At 34.6% G+C, this 20,970-nt stretch overlaps 1 protein-coding gene across 5 annotated transcripts in view; it reads right to left on the minus strand.

Annotated features, from left to right (window-relative positions):
• RASAL2 (RAS protein activator like 2) overlaps window positions 1-20,970 on the minus strand; it is a 357,312-nt gene that overhangs the window by 217,070 nt on the left and 119,272 nt on the right. The window lies entirely within an intron of this gene.

A 20,970-nucleotide genomic window follows, 5' to 3' on the forward strand; every position in this document is an offset into this window, starting at 1 on the left:
CTCAGTGGGTTCAGCCTCTGCCTTCGGCTCAGGTCATGGTCCTGGGATGGAGTCCCGCATTGGGCTCTCTGCTCAGCAGGGAGCCTGCTTCCCCCACCTCTCTCTCTGCCTGCCTCTCTGCCAACTTGTGATCTCTCTCTCTTTCTATGTCAAATAAATAAATAAAATCTTAAAAAAAAAAAAAGTCACTTGGTTTGTGGTAATTTGTTACATTAGCCCTAGGAAATTAGTACAGAGGCTAAGATAGTCAATTGGAACCAGCATGGTGGTAGAAAAATTTTTAAAAATGTCATAATAAATAAATATTTAAAGAAACAAACAAGCAAAAAAAAAAAAGACTTGATGAATTAGATTAGGTGACAGAAATGGAAAATGAGGTATTAAAGAAGAACCCTCAGATTACAGATTAATAAAATGGATGGTAGACTGTGATGGCATCTGATCCTTTTCGAAATTTTACAATAAACTTTTTGCCTTTAATTTCTATCTGTAAATTCCTTCTTGAGTTTTCTGGGCCAAAGTCTGTATTCTAATCTTAATAACTAATAGACTATTCATTCATCTTCTTTGGTAGCATTTCAGAGATATGTAACTGAAGCAGAAAGATATAAAGGGACTAACTGCCAATCCCAAAATATCCCAAAAAGTACACTTAAAAAGAAAATAAAATTATCTTTATTTTTCTAATCCTCATGCAACTATAAACATTAAAATATAGCATTTACATTTTATTTAAATGTCATTGTTCATATTGCCCTATCACTGGGATAAGTTATTCCTATTCTAACATTCTCTTTCATGTATAAGTCAATAGAAAAATCTCAGAGTAAGTAAATTATTTGAATACTCATGACCTATACCTGGATTTTTATTATTCCAATTTTACATTTAAAATACATTTCATAAGTTAATTTTTTTCCAGTTAATTTTATTTTCAAATCTTAAATTTCTGTCAATTCCTCAGAATTACTTTTTTTCCTTAAAGATTTTATTTATTTATTGGACACAGAGAGAGAGAGATCACAAGCACGCAGAGGAGGTGGGGGAAGCAGGCTCCCTGCTGAGCAGAGAGCCCAGTGCGGAGGCTCGATTCCAGGACCTTGGGATCATGACCCTGAGCCAAAGGCAGAGGCTTAACCCACAGAGCCACCCAGGCACCCCCAGAATTTTTTTTTTAAGATTTTATTTATTTATTTAACAGAGATCACAAGTAGGCAGAGAGGCAGGCAGAGAGAGAGGAGGAAGCAGGCTCCCTGCTGAGTAGAGAGCCCAATGTGGGGCTCGATTCCAGGATCCCGGGATCATGACCTGAGCTGAAGGCAGAGGCTTTAACCCACTGAGCCACCCAGGTGCCCCCAGAATTACTTTTGTAATAAAAATTATTCAAACTAAATCACAATCTCAAAGTGAATTATGGGGAAATTATCTAAAGAAAAACCCACCTAAGATAGTTTTTTAGATTACACAAGTTTTCAAGTATTTATTCTCTTGAATAATTATTTCCTTTATTAAAATATATATATATATATAAATTAGCATCGATTCTGGGGCACTTGGGTGGCTCAGTTGGTTAACATCCGACTTTCGATTTTGGCTCATGATCTCAGGGTCGTGAGACAGAGCCCCATGTTGGGTTCTGGAGTCAGCTTGAAATTCTCTCTCTCTCTCCCTCTGCCCTTCTCCCCCACTTGTGCATTCTTGCTCTCTGTCTTTCTAAATAAATAAGTAAAATCTTTTAAAAATAAGCATTGATTCTGAACCCCAGTGAGAAACCCATTTGTCAAATTTGAAACTTTATGTATATGTTTTCTGATCTAACCATTTGACTTTGAACTTTATAAAAATTTTTAGCTAAATCTAGCTAATTTAAAATAGTCAAAGCCTTCCATAAGATTTTATCTCATACACTCCCTCTATTTTCAACCAACATTGAAAAGATTAGCTATACCATTAATGGTAATGAAAAAATAGTTACATTTTTATTTACCTACTAGACTATAAGCACCTGAGGAAAAGAACTAACCTTTTTTAATGCACACAGCAGCCACCTGATCAATAATTAATTTAAATGAATTCATTAAAATACAATTCTGTGGCAGAAGATAAATGTTCTTTTAATGTACTTTTTAGTGCATATTTTATTATCATTATAATTATTTAACCATTCCTTGTCACCACTTTCATCCTTTTCTGTTTAAAAGAAATCAAAACTATATCTTAATTAAAGCTAAGTAGAAAAATAAGAAATTATTCAGTTAATATCTAGAACTTATATACTGATTTTTATATAGATTTCTCATATAATGCGACAACAAGGATCTACAGTTTTTAAATGAAGAAAACACAAAAAGGAAATGTTTTAACAGAAGTATAAATACTCCCACATTATACATATACAGTAGCTTTGGATTACTAGTTAAGCTGATTAAAAACTACACATATTTAATGAGCAAGTTAATGTCAATGCAGATAAAGCTATCAATTTATGTAGCACCTTTCTCCTACAGATCTCAAAGCATTTTCAAAAATTTTCTTTACCATCTTCCATGAAGTGAGCAGATGGCAAGACTCTTCTAGCTTTAGATGGCAAAACACAAAAAGGTTAAGCCGTTTCCCAGACAGTCCAAGAGAATCAGGAGACAGAAATAGAACCCCATACTTACTCTTAATCTCCCATTAAAACTACCAGACCTCACTTTTAACCCTTGTCTTTTCTGATCCTAGAATTTTACAAAATAACAACAGTAACACACCAAGAACAGGGTGTTTACTGAGTGCTAGCCACTGACTGTATGAAGGACTTTGCATGCATAATCTCCTTTCAGCCATACAACAGCCCTGTGGTATTATCACTACTCCCATATCACACATTGAGAGACGAAGGCTCAGAGGATTTCAGTAAACTGATCACAGTCACACTGTTAATAAATAGTAAACTCAGGGTAGGAGAAGAATAAATGAAACAAGATGTGATTGGGAGGGAGACAAACCATTAAGTGTCTCTAATCTCACAAAATAAACTGAGGGTTGCTGGGGGGAGAGGGGTTGGGAGAAGGGGGGTGGGGTTATGAACATTGGGGAGGGTATGTGCTTTGGTGAGTGCTGTGAACTGTGTAAACCTGGCGATTCACAGACCTGTACCCTGGGGATAAAAATATATTAAATGTTTATTAAAAAATTAAAAATTAAAAAAAAATAGTAAACTCAGGATTTGAACCAAAGAGGTTTGACTCTATAATCCACAATCATGTTACATCTGAACTACCCCCAGCAGTCAAAATATTCGCAGTCTCATCAAACTAGATTTTGTACTTATTTGCAATTTGGTCTAGGTAGATGATCACTTGTCTCAGATTACACATGTTGTCCCTAAGTAATTGTTAGTGGTGCCCTTTTCAAATATCATATGTCTCTCTGTTTAGATTATAAATTATAAAGTCAGCTTAATATTAAGCATGTGTTTTATCTTGTCTTTATTTTACTGACTTTAGTTTGATTAGAGGATGTCCAAGTTTTTTTTTAATTCTAAAATAATATAACAACTTAAAAACCATAAAGACATAGGTATCTAGGAAGGTTTTTACTTATATAAATATTCACTGTAGTTCTCAAAGTTATAAATTTTCATACAGAAATTAAAGTTATCAAACACAAAATGTTCACTAGTTAACTGACCCCTTATAAAAATCAATCCCGGGGAGCCTGGGTGGCTCAGTGGGTTAAAGCCTCAGCCTTCAGCTCAGGTCATGATCCCAGGGTTCTGGGATCAAGCCCCACATCAGGCTCTCTGCTCAGCGGGGAGCCTACTACCTCCTCTCTCTCTCTCTCTACCTGCCTCTCTGCCTACTTGTGATCTCTGTCTGTCAAATAAATAAATAAAATCTTAAAAAAAAAATCAATCCCCATTTGAACCCATTGTTGATCATTGCTGAATACTGAAGAGTGCAAAATAACTGAACAACTGAATTGTTAGTCTTCCAAAGGAGACAGAATTTCAAAAAGCTAGTGAGATCTATGTTGGGAAAGAGCTCAGATCCCATGTAAAAGCTATGGTAAGTAAGAATATAGAAGAGCTATATCATTTAACAACTGCAGAAAATTTATATGGATGATGGCAACATAGTCTTTCTGAAGAAAATACGGGAAACGATTAAGAAAGAGTTTTGGGTCAGACAACATGGTGTAATAATTATCACTATAAACTTTGAAATTTCAAAAGGTAGCCATAGAACTCTGAAAATAGAGGGGCACTTCGGAGGCTTAGTCAGTTAAGCATCTGCCTTTGTCTCAAGTCAGGTCATGATCCCAGGGTCCTGGCTTCAAGGGCCACATCAGGCTCCTTGCTCAGCAGGGAGCCTGTATCTCCCTCTGCTCCTCCCCCTGCTTGTGTGCTTGCTCTCTCTCTGCCAAATAAAATATAAAAATCTTAAAAAAAAAAAATTCTGAAAATGGAAATAAGTCTGACATGCTGAGGGCCCTAGGACTGGACAAACACAATGGCAGGGCATCTCATAACCCTTCTTCAAGAGAAGGGGACCCAGGCCTTGCCCCAAACTTAGCAACAGAAAGTAGCCTACAAAGGCTCATTCCTTTTGACACATTAGGTAAGCCTACCAGCACTGGGGAGGACATACTGATAAGGAGAGCAAACTGAGAAGTCAAGAGAAACACTCCTCTCCCCAATGAGACCCAGTAGGTAGCTAAGTGGGGCACTGGAGAGAATGTCCCACCACAACATAAGACCAGTCTGGTAACTGTTCTCTGTCTCCTATAGGCAGTGGAATCCTGCCACAGCAGCCCCAGCCTGGGAAGCCTCTCTGTCCCCATGGGCTGGAGACAATTTTCTCCCTCCTAGGGAGGGAGAAAAGGCAAAGGTGGCTTATTCTGGGGAAGCTCTTTTCAGTCCCTCACCTAACACCAGCAGGGTCTATGAGGAGGCCCAGATAAACCAAGGAGACCAAACAGTATTGCAATGGATCACACCCTTTAACAGAAACCTATAGCTGCATGCTAACCTATATAGGTGACGGCCTGCCAAAATCAAAGACTTTTTAAATTTTTTTTAAATTTTTTAATAAAATAAAAGATTTAATAGGACCCAGAGTTTCCTAACATAATATCTAAATATTCAAGATTCAATAAAAAAATTCTATATTATACCAGAAAACAGGAATATTACAACTTGAATGTGACAATCAACTGAGATGAATCAGATGTTTAAATTGAGAAGGAATTCAAAGAAGTCATCATAAAGTGCTTCACGGTCAATTGGAAATTCTCTTGGAACAAATTAAGAAATCACAACAAAGAAACAGAAGTTACAAAAAAGAACCATAAATAAATTTTAGAACTGAAAATAAAATAACACTGATAAAAAGCTCACTGGAACAGCAGAACAGTAGAATGGTGATGACAGAAGAAAGATTTGGCAAACTTGAGGGCAGATCAACAGAATTTACTAAATATGAACTATACAGATAAAATAGACTGAAAAAAATAATAGATTTCAGAAGAACAAAGACCTGCAGGACAATATTAAAAGATCAAACATCCATATGACTGGAGGCCCAGGAGAGAAGAAACAGAAAAGGAATTAAAGGGTATTTGAAAAAATCATGGCTGAAGTCCTCCCAGAAGGGTTAGCAAAAGACATAAGCTTATCCATCAAGGAGCTGAGCAAACATAGACAGACAGACCCAAAGAAATCATTCCAAAGGATTTCTCATCTGAAACCACCAAGGCCTGACAGAAGTGAGACATTTTTCAAGTACTGAAAGAAAAAAAAAAAACCTGTCAACTGCAAATTCTGTACCTGGTGAAACTATCCTTCAGAAATGAAGGGGAAATAAAAATATTCTCAGACAAAGGAGAGCTAAAACCATTATTTACTAACAGATGTACCCTTAGACAATGACAAAGGGAAGTTCTTCTAACAGAAAAAAAAATGACAAAAAGAAGAATTTTAGAGAATCATGAAAGAAGAAAAACATCATGGAAAAAGTAGAAATATGAGGACATAGTCTATCCTTCTCAAGAGTCTTATAAATATTTTTTGATTAAAGCAAAAATTACAATACCATCTTATACTCAAGACAATGATATTTTAAAGCAGGGAAGGGTAAAGGACCTAGATGGAAGAAAAGATTTCCATACTTCACTCAAAGTGGTAAAATGTTGAAACCAATAAAGTGTGATGTCACATATGAATATTGTAACAGCTCTTGAGCAATCACTAAGAAAACTATACAAAGTAATCCACTCAAAACCACTGTGAACAAATCAAGAAACAGACCTATTGTTGAAATAAGTCAGTTCTCAATCATGGTGCTCTGAAGAGTGCTCCCTGAGTGAGTGACCCACCGAATTGAGGAGCAAGTTCAGGGTAAACACATAGCAAGAAAACACAGAATTTTCATTTGGAAAGAACTTTACAGACTAAACAGTCCAACTACAGACTCTCCATGTACTTCTCTGCAAATGCACATGTGTTTAGGGAGGGAGGCAAAATCCATCTGTATTATTATCATCTGCATTTAACAGTTAGTCAAATGAAGAGTAAGTAAATTCACCCAAGATACTGCACTGATATCGGTAGGTTGCTTGCCACCCTTTGATTAACCTTTGATGCCACCTTTTGATCACTTTCCCATTGTAATCTTTGGTCTATCTCTGAGAGAGGAAAGGAAGGTATTCAGTAAAATTACTGAATCTTACCCATGGTCAAGGCTCAACTTATTCTAGTTAAGTTAAAGATAGAAGAATAGAGATTGTAGATTGGAAGAAGGTATCAAACTCACAGGGTCTCCCATTTCTCATTTCTAAATCTAAAGCTGCCTTAAAGGGGAAAGAGCTTCCTTCAGGAAATACATTTATCCCCACATACAGATTGTTTCTCCCCATAAAATAAACTTATTCCTTTCTCCACAATGTACACTTTATCACATGTGAAAGGGTCTAAAAACTACAAAGAACCCCCCAAATTATGCAGTTCTTTTGTTATTTTATAACACCGCTTGGAGATCGTTTGATACCTATAGAGAGCATTTCATCCTTTAATATAGTTCCTCAGCACTCTTCATTTTACCCCAAGTGCTGACACAATTTACGTTAATAATATTCATTTAGGATATATACATACTAAAAATATAGAACTCCACAAGGAAGCATAATTATCAAACTCTAAATATTGAGATACATTCATAACTTCATCCTATTTCATTTTTTATAAACTATTATTCTTTCCCCCAGAAATCTACCTGGTGCTTTCTCTCTTAAACTTTTATTTTTAAACTGTGTTGTTAAATTAAAACAATGCCACAAAAGAACATAGCACAGGGGCCTACTTTTCCAAGTAGTGAAAAAGGTACAAATTGTAAAAAAGAGAAAGAACAGATTCTTCTAAAGATTTTGTTATATATACACATAATCACACACACATATATATAGTAATAAAATAATTAAACAGAGAAAGTACAATGGGAAGAAGGATGTCATACTGCAATCACACACTTTTGTTCAGAAAAAAACATTACAAATAAAATTCCACTTCTAGTTCTTGATTTTAATAATGAGAGCATAGTTGCAATTGTAGTTATAACCCAAACTTTGTTTAAAATAAAAAATTTCCATAAAATTACTTAACACTTTTTCAAGATAAATTCTCCAACATCCACTACCTCCTCCCCCTGCCATATACACACATATACATTATTTAGTATGAAATTCTGGCAACTGCTTTAAATTATTTATTTTAAGTGGTATTTTTCCAATACTATTTACTCTTGGATAAAAGGTCCTTTTGCATCTAATATTTAAAGTAATCTAATGCTGACAAAGAAAACTGACTAAAAATAACAAAAATGGTCCTATTAATAGGGTTTCAATGAACATTCCTCATTATTTAAAAAAAAAATGTAATGAATACTAGGCTTCAGAAGACATAGGATTCAGAAAAAAATATTAAGTTCCTTTTGGCTGAACAAAATGATACATTTAGAATTCAATAGAGGACAGGAACAGGAAAGCATTATTCAAAGGAATACAATTTCAAGTTAGAGACTAATAGCAATATCTGAAGCATAACTGTCAATCCAATAAAGTGGCATAAAGACGAGAGAGGATTAATAACCCAGCAAACAATCATGATTTCTACTAGCAACCAACCCCTGTTCACTGTGGACAACAGGTATTCATAAAACACTCTTTGAAAAGCCATGTCCTACATGTTGGGAGGAGCACTAAATGTGTATGTAAGTAAGGAATCACTAAATGCAACACGTGAAACTAGTCTTACACTGTATGCACCGTATGTTAACTAGAATTTGAATAAAAACTAGGAAGAAGAAGAAGGAAAAAAAAAAAGCTATGCCCTAAAGTTAATTCATAGGCTAAAAAGCAACTCAACAAGTTACTTTTAAATATAAAATAATCAAATCTATAAATCAGGATTCATTTAAATACTTTATATTTTATTATAGACATAGCCAGTTACCAAAACGTTAAGAAATATTTTTAAATTTTTAAATTGAAAATAACTTTTTAAAATGCCATCGCTCTGCTTTTAATAAACGAGAAAGGGACCTTTATTACCTTATTATCAAGGCAGAACACCTCCATCCAACTCAAGGACCAGTAGTATTACAAGAAGGCTTATTGTTTAAAACTCCTGGTTTAGGATGCTATCAAGAGGATGGAGGTGAATAAAACATTAATACTAGAATACTAATGCCTAGTCTTCACACATTAGACTCATCACACAATCTTAAAAATGTTCCTTACTCTTAAGCTTCTGGCCAGTTCTACTGTGAAATGGAAGAGTTCCATAAGGTAAAAGTTTTCAGTAGTCCCTTAGATAGAGAGCAAATACTTTCTAAATACTTTGAATACTAAATACTGTCTAAATACTTTGAATAAAAAATATTCATTATAAGTTACTTAAAATACCATCACTACTACTTGGGAATGTTAATCATGCCTTTCTCAAAGAAAGTTTGAAGAATGAAATCACTAAATAACCACGACTGGTGATTATTATTTTAATTTATTGTCAGCAATTTGCTGTATATTATTCTGCCAGTGGTATAAAATCATCACTAGTATGTACTGTACATCTATAGTAGATAAAACACTGTATTAAACGTATACTAGACATGGGCTACGCCTCCTTTAAAAAAAAAAAAAGCTCAGATCTGGGAATAAACCCACAAATGCTGACAGCAACTCATATGTTCTAACCACCAGATACCACTTTTCTTCAGAACAACAAACCACACACATAGCATTCAAAATACCCTTTATTTTGGCCAAGGTTATGGTTATATACCGTGCTTAGTTAAAATTGTTTTGGTATCCCTTAAAGCCTCAAACTATTTTGACATTTTAGTGGCAGTATCTTTAAAAAATGGACCGAACACAGGATTTGTTTTGTAAAAGCAAGAGAGTAAATAATCACCTTCAAATCTATATATTGGAAACCAAGAGACAAACTAAAGATATCTCAATGAGAAAATCCACATGAGAATCGCAGGAAAAAATGCCTGTGGTTTACTGACTCAAGCTCAGTCACTAAGAACCTGTATACTCATATGGATAAGGTTTCATAATCATAGATTCAGAGTCATTACTCATCTTACTCTTCTCTTTGCTTCCTCACAAAGATATACCAGCCCTGAGCGTGAGAAATTGACTAAAAACTGCCTCAGGCAGATAAAAATATGACAATCATCTTGGCAATGAAGACAAACCTCCATGTTCATTAATCAAGCTACCAGTGGGAAACACTATACCATAATGAACTAAAAACACAGGTGTGGGAAATTGTTAATTACTCAAAGTATTCCAATGAAGACTAAAATCTTCTATTTTACACATTTAATAAATGAACACACAGATACGAAACACAAATCAAATAGCAAGACTGAAACATATTTAGAAAACAAATGAAAAACTGAATATAATTAAAAGTCTCAAAACACCACATCCTTATTTTGGATGCAGGATAGATCCTTTACAAAATACAAGGGTAAATACCCAAGAGAAATGAAACATAGGTCCATGTAAAAACTTGTTTATGAATGTTCATAGCAGTATAATTCATAACAGCCAAAAAAGTAAAATGAGCCCATGTCTACCAACTGATGAGAGTATGTAAACAAAATGTGCTATATCCATAAAATAGAATATTATTTGGCCATAAAAGGAAATGCAGTACAGGGGCGCCTGGGTGGCTCAGTCATTAAGTGTCTGCCTTCAGCTCAGGTCATGGTCCCAGGGTCCTGGGATCGAGCCCCACATGGGGCTCCCTGCTCAATGATGGGAAGCCTGTTTCTCCCTCTCCTACTCCTGCTTGTGTTCCCTCTCTCACTGTGTCTCTCTCTGTCAAATAAATAAGTAAAATATTATTTAAAAAAAAAAAAAAGGAAATGCAGTACTGACAGATGCTATAAAATTGGGTGAACCCTGAAAACATTATACTAATAAGAGGCCACACACAAAAGCCCACATATTATAGGATTCCATTATATGAAATCTACAGGCACATCTATAGAGACAGAAAGTACATTAGTGGTTACCTATGGTCAGGGCAGGGCACTGGGCAATTGGAAAGTGACTGCTAATAAATACAGTTTCTTTTTCATGTTATAAAATTTATTGCAGTGTGGTTACACAACTCTTTGAATATACTAAACACAATTAAATTGTATGAAAGTGAAAACACCATGATTCCACATAAACGAGATACCGAGAGTAGTAAAATTCTTAGAGACAGAAAGTACACTGGTTACCAGGGGCTGGGGAGAGAGAAGAAAGGGGTGTTACTGTTAATGGGAACAGAATTTCAGTTAGGGAAGATGAAAGACTCAGAGATGAATGGTAGTGATGGTTGTACAGAAATGTGAATGTACTTAATTCTACTGAAACTCTACACTTGAAAAGATTGAAATGGTAAATTTTATGGTATGTATATGTTACCACAACTTGAAAGTTGAGTTGTATACTTTGAATAAATTGTATGGTATATAAATTATATCTCAATAAAGCTATTAAATAAAAATAAATAAGGTGAGTGTATAAAAGGAAAAATAGTAAGCCTGCTGCCACAATGGGTAAACTCCTGATCTATAATCATAAAAGTTGAGTGCCTCTGCTGATAGACTCTGGTTAGCCTCAAATAAGATGGCCAGATGTGCCAAGGTCAGGGTGCTAAGCCTTGACACTCACTAATCCCACACCCCCTGCCTGAGTGATTTCATCCACTCCTGTGGCTTTACCATCCATATGCTCATGATTCCCAAATGTAAACCTTCATATGGAAACTGATCTCTGCTGCTGAGCTGCTGCCCCATTATTTCTTAGTGCTCAATTGGCAGATGCTCCCAGGTTTCTGAAAATGTCTCAGACATCATATGCTCAGAAGGCCACAAAAATGGAGAGGTAAAAACAGGGGCCTGAAGTCAGAAGAAACCTGGGACCCACCACTTAACTAGCTGGGCAGTCTTAGAGATGTAATGGAACCTTTTTGATTCTCTAATTCCTTACTTTTAAAAGGAGAATTCTTCCAACTATGTCACAAGATTATTCAGAGGAATAAATCAGATAAATGCATATAATAAATCAAATAAATCAGATAAATCAGATACTCAGGTTGAAAGACCAAGCATATAGAAATTACTAAACATGTGTCCACTGCCTCCCCCTTTGAACATGCTCTATTTCTTTATTCTCAAATTCAGTTAAAAATGTCACCATGTTCTAAATCTATAAACTTTGTTATTATTGATCCCTATTTGCCTACTGCATTATTGTAGAAATTCTATCCGTCTACCTCAGAAATGCCATTTTACTGGAATTTCTACCATCGTTTATTGAGACTTAATTTAGGCTTCTATTATGTCTTAAACTCTGACACAATTTAATTGTATCATCATCAGTCCATCATCCATGCTAACATGAAGTTGTTCTACAAAATAATGAGACTTAGCTCCTACTTTAAAAATCTGTTACCTTTGAAATCCAAAAGCCTTGGCTTGACATTCAGCATAGAACTCTTCCAACACTAACTCACTTTCCTTTGTAGTTCCATTTACTCACATGCCCACTCTTTATGTTCACTTTGTGAACTTCTCACCATTCCCTAGATGTACTCCTGACACTCACATTGTTCCCGGTGAAGAATACCCCTAATTTCTTTCCTTAACTTGGGAGATTTTTATTAATCCAAACCTATTTCAAATGACATGTTGTCAGAGATTGCGTTATCTTTTACATATCTGCCTCCTCGCCATGTTGTAAATGAGGAGAACATGGATGATGGGCTACATTCATTCTGTATCACCCTTAGTTGCTGGTGATGAAGGGGGAAAAGGGGGGGGCGTCAACACTAAAGATCCAGATCCAGTTACATTAAGAAATTTTTGCTCTAAGGTAAATACCAGAGATAACTACTGTTTGGTTTCAGCCAGTGAAATAAATTATTAATGATAATATTTAAAACCAAAACTGAATCCTTTCTGTTTTGTTATTACTGTTTTGTTTTTTGCTTCTTAAGACTACTAGAAAAACAAGGAACTATTCATTTTTAAAGGCCTAAAGAGTAAAAAGATGACCCAGTTGCAACATACATCAAAAAATATTTCTTGGATGACGAGGCAAGTTTTAGAATGGTTAATCAAAAATTCTACTAGTTTTTAGCCTAGGCCCTAACATTAGAATTTCTCTGATTTTGGAAACTGAGATTAATAGCAAATTCTAACACTGAGAGACAGGTACAAATTTATGGCATCATGTGAACCACCAGATTACTTGCCTATGAAGAAATAAATTCTCTCTTAGGTTATAGGTGGCTCAGCACTCAAGATTATTAGGAATAGTCTAGAAAAACTACTCTATTGCTGATGTCACCATTAGACCACACTTAACCTATGTATCTTATACATAGAGAGTATGCACCTAGTATCTCAGCAAAGAATATCTTCTGATTATCTCAGGGTTTGGTAATGAAAGGCTCAACAACTCAAATTTCCAGAAATTCAGCATTTTGAAAAGAGAGACTGGCAGCCAGAACATGGGATAACAGCTAAATAATCTTTTTTAGGAAATGGACTAGGATATTTCAGATAAATAAGTAATCTAAGAAATTTTATTACTTAGGATACTGGACTCTCTCTTATACATTTATTTCTCTTATACATTTATTATGACTTGGTGAATGTAACTTAAATAACTTTATTTTAGCAAAAAAAAAAAAAAAAAAGTCACATTGGCCAGTTACTTGTTAAGGAAAGTCTTCACACATAAAGCACATATTTTTTCCATTTTATTTGTCAGATTGCTCAGAAATTGAAAAACCACATGGGAAGAGTGAAATCTGATCATTTAAGAATGAGAAAAAAAGAAAAAGAAAATTTTACTTTTAAGAATATCTTCATTGGGGGGGGGCGCCTGGGTAGTTCAGTGGGTTAAAGCCTCTCCCTTTGGCTCAGGTCATGATCCTGAGATCCTAGAATTGAGCCCCACATCAGGCTCTCTGCTCAGCAGGGAGCCTGCTTCCCCTCCTCTTTCTCTGGCTGCCTCTCTGCCTACTTGTGATCTCTACCAAATAAATAAATAAAATCTTTAAAAAAAAAAAAAAAAAAAGAACATCTTCATTGGAACCTTTGGTACAAATTCAACGAAGGAAGTAAAAGTAAGGTTTTTTTTTTTTTAATCAATTATGCCTAATAATTAGCTGAATTTTTATGTTAGTTGGATTTACTGGATTTACTTAAGTATGAAGCAAAAATAATTACTCATTTTGTTAACACTGGAAGGTAATTTTACTTAGTACATATTAATAAACTAAAAATCCAGGTGAAAATAATTTTAAAATGAAACAAGTAGAAAAAGTTATCAATAATAGTGACTGCAAAAACTTAAGTCATTTTGAAGTAAAATTGTTAAATTAATAAAAACACCATAAATGAATTCACTAGAGATAATTTCTTTTTTTTTTTCCTAGTAGGCTCTAAGCCTAGTGCAGAGCCTAACATGGGGTCTGAACTTACTACCCTATGATCAAGACCTGAGCTGAGATCAAGAGCCAGAGGTTCAACTGACTGAACTATCCAGGTGCCCCCACTAGAGATAATTTCTAAAGCGTTATTTATATTCTAAAATTTAGAAGAGGATTACATTTTATTCAAAGGGCTAAAAAAGCAATACACAGTTTTGACCTCAAAATCACTTGATAATAGGATCCAAAAAATACTACTGTGTAATCTGAGTTACAGGTGATTTACCAAAACAAAACTAAACAAAAAATGATCCTAACAAAAAGTGCTAGCACACCTCAGTAAAAAACACCTTAAAATAATCGTCCACCATACATAGGTTATCTCAGACATTTCAATGATAGTAAAATAATAGGAAAAAGAATGATTTTTAAAAAACATCTCAATATATGCCAATTTAATACAACTCAGTATTCAACTTTGAACGATACTCTAAAATATCAAATACAAAATTTCTTAATGTGAGAAGTAATATTTAAATCTAGAGTCAAAATCCTATTTCCTGTAATACTGGTTATTAACTCTAAAGATTTAAATAATAATAGGTGTTACCAGTGGTATGTTGCTAAAAATTTAACAGCTACCGCTTCTGAAACACTACCACTCACAACCATCACCACCTTTTGATTTGCAACATTTCTGAGGTATTAATAGCCCTACCATGGTTAATTTGAAGGTATCAATGCAATGTCACTACATGGTAATTGAGAACAGATACCCATTAATAGACTGACTTCCGCAAGCTGGCTCCAGTACATCACTGGGCATTAACTTCCATTGAACTATACTACCTGACAAGCACTGGGCTATAGACTTTACATAGCCCATTCCATTTAATCCCCACAATAAACTACAAAGTATGTATTACTTCCTCTTCCAAATGAGGAAATGGAGGCTCTGAGAGACAAAGTAATTTGCCCAAGGTCATATTATGAATGAGTGGCAAAGCCAGAATCTAAAAATATTTTTAATTGTTTTAATTATCGTTCTTCATTCCCACCCATAGTTTTTATGGGTCTGATTTTTAAATGAACTAACTCATTGATTTGCCTACTTATTTGTAGTACTACAGTAATGGCAATATTTTTTTGATAAGAAAAGTGAGATCATGACCTGAGCCAATATTTTTTATTGATATTTATTGTAGTACTATAATTGATGACATACAAAGAGTTTGGAAACAGGTTTTCATGTCTCCAAAGACTGTTCTTCTTTCCCCTAAAATATTCTGCTTCTAAAATAAGGAATATCAGATAAATAATCAGTAATAAACTAGAGCTCAGCATAAAAATCAACATACTATATTATCATCTTTAAAATTAACTATAAAGTATGCATTAAAAACAGAGCTCAATCACAAGTACAAAATACATGATGGTTTATTTATTCTTTTATTAAAAACATTTTTAGGGGCGCCTGGGTGGCTCAGTGGGTTAAGCCTCTGCCTTCGGTTCGGGTCATGGTCCCAAGGTCCTGGGATCAAGCCCCGCAACGGGCTCTCTGCTCAGCAGGGAGCCTGCTTCCCCCTCTCTCTCTGCCTGCCTCTCCGCCTACTTGTGATCTCTGTCTGTTAAATAAATTTAAAAAATAAAAAAAAATTTTCAAAATCCTGATGGAAAAGTTAAAGAAGTCATAAACAAATGGAAGTGTACATACACACATACAGCTCTTGGGTGGGAACTCTACATGTTGTAAAAAAAAATTGCAATAGTTCTTCTACTAACTAACCAGTTAGTAAATAAAAAGCTAAAATAGGGACGCCTGGGTGGCTCAGTTGGTTGGACGACTGCCTTCGGCTCAGGGCGTGATCCTGGAGTCCCGGGATCGAGTCCCACATCAGGCTCCCAGCTCCATGGGGAGTCTGCTTCGCTCTCTGACCTTCTCCTCGCTCATGCTCTCTCTCACTGTCTCTCTCTCTCAAATAAATAAATAAAATATTTAAAAAAAAAAAAAAAGCTAAAATAAAGTACTCTCAGAACTGAGAACACATTTAATGAATATCACTTAGACAAAACTGGTTATCTTAAGAAATTATTTATAGGGGTGTTTGGCTGGCTCAGTTGATAGAGTATGCAACTCCTGATCTTGTGGTTGTTAGATTGAATTCCACATTGGGTGCAGATAAATAAAATCTTAAAAAAAAAAAAAAAAGAAGAAGAAGAAGAAGAAGAAGGAAGGAAGAAAGAAATGACTGGGCCATCTGGTGGGTCAGTCCAATCTGACCTGATTTCAGCTTTAGTCATTATCTCTGCACCATGAGATCAAGCCCCACTTCGGGCTCCATGCTCAATGGGGAATCTGCTTGAGATTTTTCTCTCTCCCTCCCTACCTGCTCTCTTGTGCTCTCTCTCCCTCAAATAAACAAATACATCTTGAAAGAAAGAAAGAAAGAGAGAGACAGACAGACAGACAGAGAAAAATGATTCATAAATGTATAATTAAGATTGAAACATTTCTTAGGGACAGCTCTATTTTTTTTTATTAAAAAAAATAGAATTAGGTAAGTTATGTCTACCTCACAGCTGAAAAGAGTTAAGAGTCAGAATTTAACCTCAGATCTAACTCCAAAATAAGGACTAAGCAGTATATTATAATCATAAACCTGCTTGGTACCCGAAAATAAAATTAGAAATTTTAATTACTTAATTAAAATTAAAATCATTAGTTACTAAAGATTGTGAATGGTTTTAATGGTCTTCCTTATATTTTTCTCTGAAAAAATTAATACGATGATTTTTATTTTTATAATTGGAGAAAAGTTTATTTGATTTTATGGGGGGGAAATGTTATTGCTTACAGAAATGGAAAAATCTGTGAAATAAGAGAAATTCCATTGGGTTATGGACACTGGAGAGGGTATGTGCTATGGTGAGTGCTGTGGAATGTGTAATCCTGATGATTCACAGACCTGTACCCCTGGGGCAAATAATACATTATATGTTAATAAAAATAATTTTTTAAAAAAGAGAAATTCCAGGAACAATTTTTAAACAGAGATTCTCAGAACATCTTAAACATATGCTGAAGTCATATGTTTAAGAAACATTTGACATATAGAAAGAAAAGAATAATTTGGTACATATTAATATACAAAATGCAAATATTAATACTGCAATACAAATAGCTAATTAACAGCAAATATTAATAGCTAATATCCTAGCTAGGTAGGTGTTATACTAAATCACTGAAATGCAGTGATTCTTTTTTTTTTTTAAGATTTTATTTATTTATCAGAGACAGAACACGCACAAGCAGGGGGAGAGGCAGGCAGAAGGAGAAGTAGCCTACCCATTGAGCAAGGTACCCACTGCAAGACTTGATCCCAGGACTCTGGGATTGTGACCTGAGCCAAAGGCAGATGCTTAACAGACTGAGCCACCCAGACATCCCTGAAATACAGTGATTCTTATGAGAAATGGCAGAAAGGAACATATTTCTCTGTATTTTGCAGACATCTCTTTTAATTTATAATGAAGAGTAAAGAGCAGGTCCAATTATAGAGATCTGAGGTACTATGTAAGTTCTTATACTAATTAATCCTCAGCACTATTTATGAATGCACATCTTATAGTACTTTTGTTTTTTCTAATTTGGTTGATTTCCTAGAATAAATGAGGAAGCTGCTAGTTACTTAATAAAATAATGTGCTATATTCCCAGCACTTAAGAACACTGTCTTAGGACTCAATGTTACAGTTGTTGAATTAATGTATAAAGTCCCTTCCAATAAGATTTTTAATGAAAAATCTGTTAAAAAATTGAATGAGCATATTAAAACAAAGTTATCTAGAAAGAAAAATAGTCTTCTAATTCCCAAGTTAGGGGTCTTTAAAAACATAAAACTGGGAAGACAATATTCTCACTACTAGGACATTACAAATAATGTCAGTTTAACCAGACATAAACTATAATCAGAAATAGAGAACTACATGGGGTATATTTAATTTCCTTTCCTACTTTCTTTTTTTAAGCTTTCATTCCTATCTCTACCTACTGAAAGAGGAAGAAAAACAATTTAGGAATGAAATTACCTCCCAGTAACTTAAACATTCCATGCATGTTTATAGTTACATAATATTTTCTACCATTTCACACAGCTAGTAAGTGGCAACTAGTAGGCCCTATGATATTTTGTTGATCTGATATGCTACGATGGGTTTATGGTTACTCCTCTCTTACTGGTGTTTCAATTTACTTCCACTATTGAAAACATGTTGACTTAGTGTTTAGACACTGGCCCAAAGCAGTTGGAATTACTTTCAACTATAAAAAGTGCACGTTATTTTTTTTTTCAAGATTTTATTTATTTATTTGAGAGAGAGGCAGTGAGAGAGAGCATGAGCGAGGAGAAGGTCAGAGAGCGAAGCAGACTCCCTATGGAGCTGGGAGCCTGATGTGGGACTCGATCCCGGGACTCCGGAATCATGACCTGAGCCGAAGGCAGTCGTCCAACCAACTGAGTCACCCAGGCGTCCCGCAAGTTATTATTTTTTATACTTTATCATTTGACCTACATATTCTCTGACCTACATCAGATAAATTAATATATATTACACAACTGGAAGGTTGAATGTGGAATAGTAGTGAAGCCTTTGAGCTTCTCCCTCTTAAATTGGTTAGAGACCCTGAGTATGATATATTTCACTGCTTTAAGAATGAGGGTAATTATGGTCAGCTATGGAATAAGAAATCAGTTTATGCTCAGAACATACACATTGCTCAGAACAAGGTTGGGTACACAGAATTTAAGACTAGAACATTGTAATTTACATACATTTTTTACCTATAACACCCATCAGGTATTCTATTTCTTCCTCCCGCCTTTTTTTTTTTTTAACTCTATCAGTGTAAGTTCATTTTCCTAACAGAAACAAGATCTAATATATATACATTGAACAAATGCTATGTGTCCAACACTGTTTTACACACTTTAAATACATACGACATTACCTAATGCCTCTTGCATCCGCAGTTCATATTGAGGAAAAAAAGTAACAAACACTCGTAGGTTTCAAATTAAGAAATATGTTGATTTTCTTAACACAGTCTTTAAGACATCTATGGTTTAATATTCCATACCTTGCTATAATACTATAATAGCAACTCTAATGAGAACACTTTATATTCACATGGCATCTGTGAATAGATGTTATGTAAACTATAATGTACATAACATTTTCAAATTTTGTCTATCATTTGTGAGAAAGGCATTACTATTCCGCAAAGTGAAAAGAGAGATTCAGAGGTGAAACTTCGCAGATGATAATTGGCATAAATGGAAGTAGAATTCAGGTCTCCTGGGCCAATTGTATCCTTCTCTTGTGGGGAATGAGAAATGCAGGAAGATTCACACCTGCAGAAGGTTAGAAAAGCATGGACATGGACTCTCTGCTGAGTACGACCTACTGCCCACAGAGAAAAGGAGATCTCCGGACAAGAACAAGCTCCAGTCTTTGTATTAAATAGCACATTTCAGTCTTAAGAGCTTGAATCTTCATTAGTGAAGCACTTAGGGGATATCATAGTATTTGTTTAATTAAAATTGTTGATCTGACTGGAAAGAATACTTTGTACTGTTATTTAGTTACTGACTTGAAATCCCTTCTAATAGCACCTTAAAATTTTATGCTTCCACATGTATAATTATTCTATGATTATAAGTGATAAAGAATATTAGGAAATATATTAAGAATGTAATAAATGCAGAATATTTTGTATCTCCTTAAGTAAACCATAAATGTATAAAAAGTAGGGACATAATCTTTGAGCACATCACACATACTAGGCAGTCAATAGCTTGGCAAATTTACTAGAAACTGAAAATTAACTACAAAAGCCCAAAATCTTTATGAACACCAAAAAACCAAACAAACAAAAAAACCAACCAAAAAAAAAAAAAACCCCAAACCTCCAAAATCCTATAGCTTTCTTTTATCAAATGCATACACATTAACTGTTGCGAGGCACCGATCCTAAGAATTTATTTCAAACTTTTAATTTCCTTTGATACTCCTTGATATCATCCTGTCATCACCTGCCAGGGAAGCACACATACTAGCATCCATGGAAATCCAACACCCTAGTCTTCCAAAAACTCAACAGAATGTTAATACAGGCCCATCAGTAAGATTTTACTCTTGGTAATTACTTATAAACGAAGGGTAAGAAGAAAAAAGATAAACTTAATAGTATCTTTAAAACTCACTAAGCAAAAGAAAATCTAGGGAGGACAAGGCTCAGGAGGAATACTGAATTTGGATAACTCTTTAATTTTTACTGATATGTCACCATTTAGCATTCTTCATCTTCATTTTAAAAGAAACTAAGCCGTACTCCAACAACAAAATCCTTCAACAACTTCCATAATTTTCTAAAGAGTTTAACTTTCATGATGTGGTCAACCTTACAGTAAAGATATGCTAAAGTATTCTAATAGCAAGAGCTGGATGCAGATATTATCAGAGTTTCAGTGCTGAGGTTTCCAAAAACAACAAACAAACAAACAAACATGGGTCATAAAGCAGAAACGAAATAGTTCAGCAGATAAGGTCAATCATTTCCAAGGCAATCACATAAAACTTTAAGAGTTATTTTTTTGGATTTAACAATGCTAAAATCAATATAAAATATTTTTTAATTTAAAGAAGTCCTAAATGATGTTTTTTTAAAAAGTGATGATTCTTTTGCTGAAATGAATCAAATACAAGCTTCTATGTTGTCATCTGAACAAATTCAAGATTTGCATCTCTCGCTTCCATATTCAAATTGTGTATTTTTATGACAGAAGCAAATCAAATTCCAACCAGTTAAAAGCTATCAATACAATTCTGCTCTAAATAGTTCTCTCTTATAATATTTGTTAGTTTTTATGAAAAGACAGTAATAGAAATTCTGTTTAATTCTCAAATTTCTCATGAGGAAAG

Source organism: Neovison vison, chromosome 10 (genome assembly GCF_020171115.1).
Source record: "Neovison vison isolate M4711 chromosome 10, ASM_NN_V1, whole genome shotgun sequence".
Lineage (NCBI taxonomy): Eukaryota > Metazoa > Chordata > Mammalia > Carnivora > Mustelidae > Neogale > Neogale vison.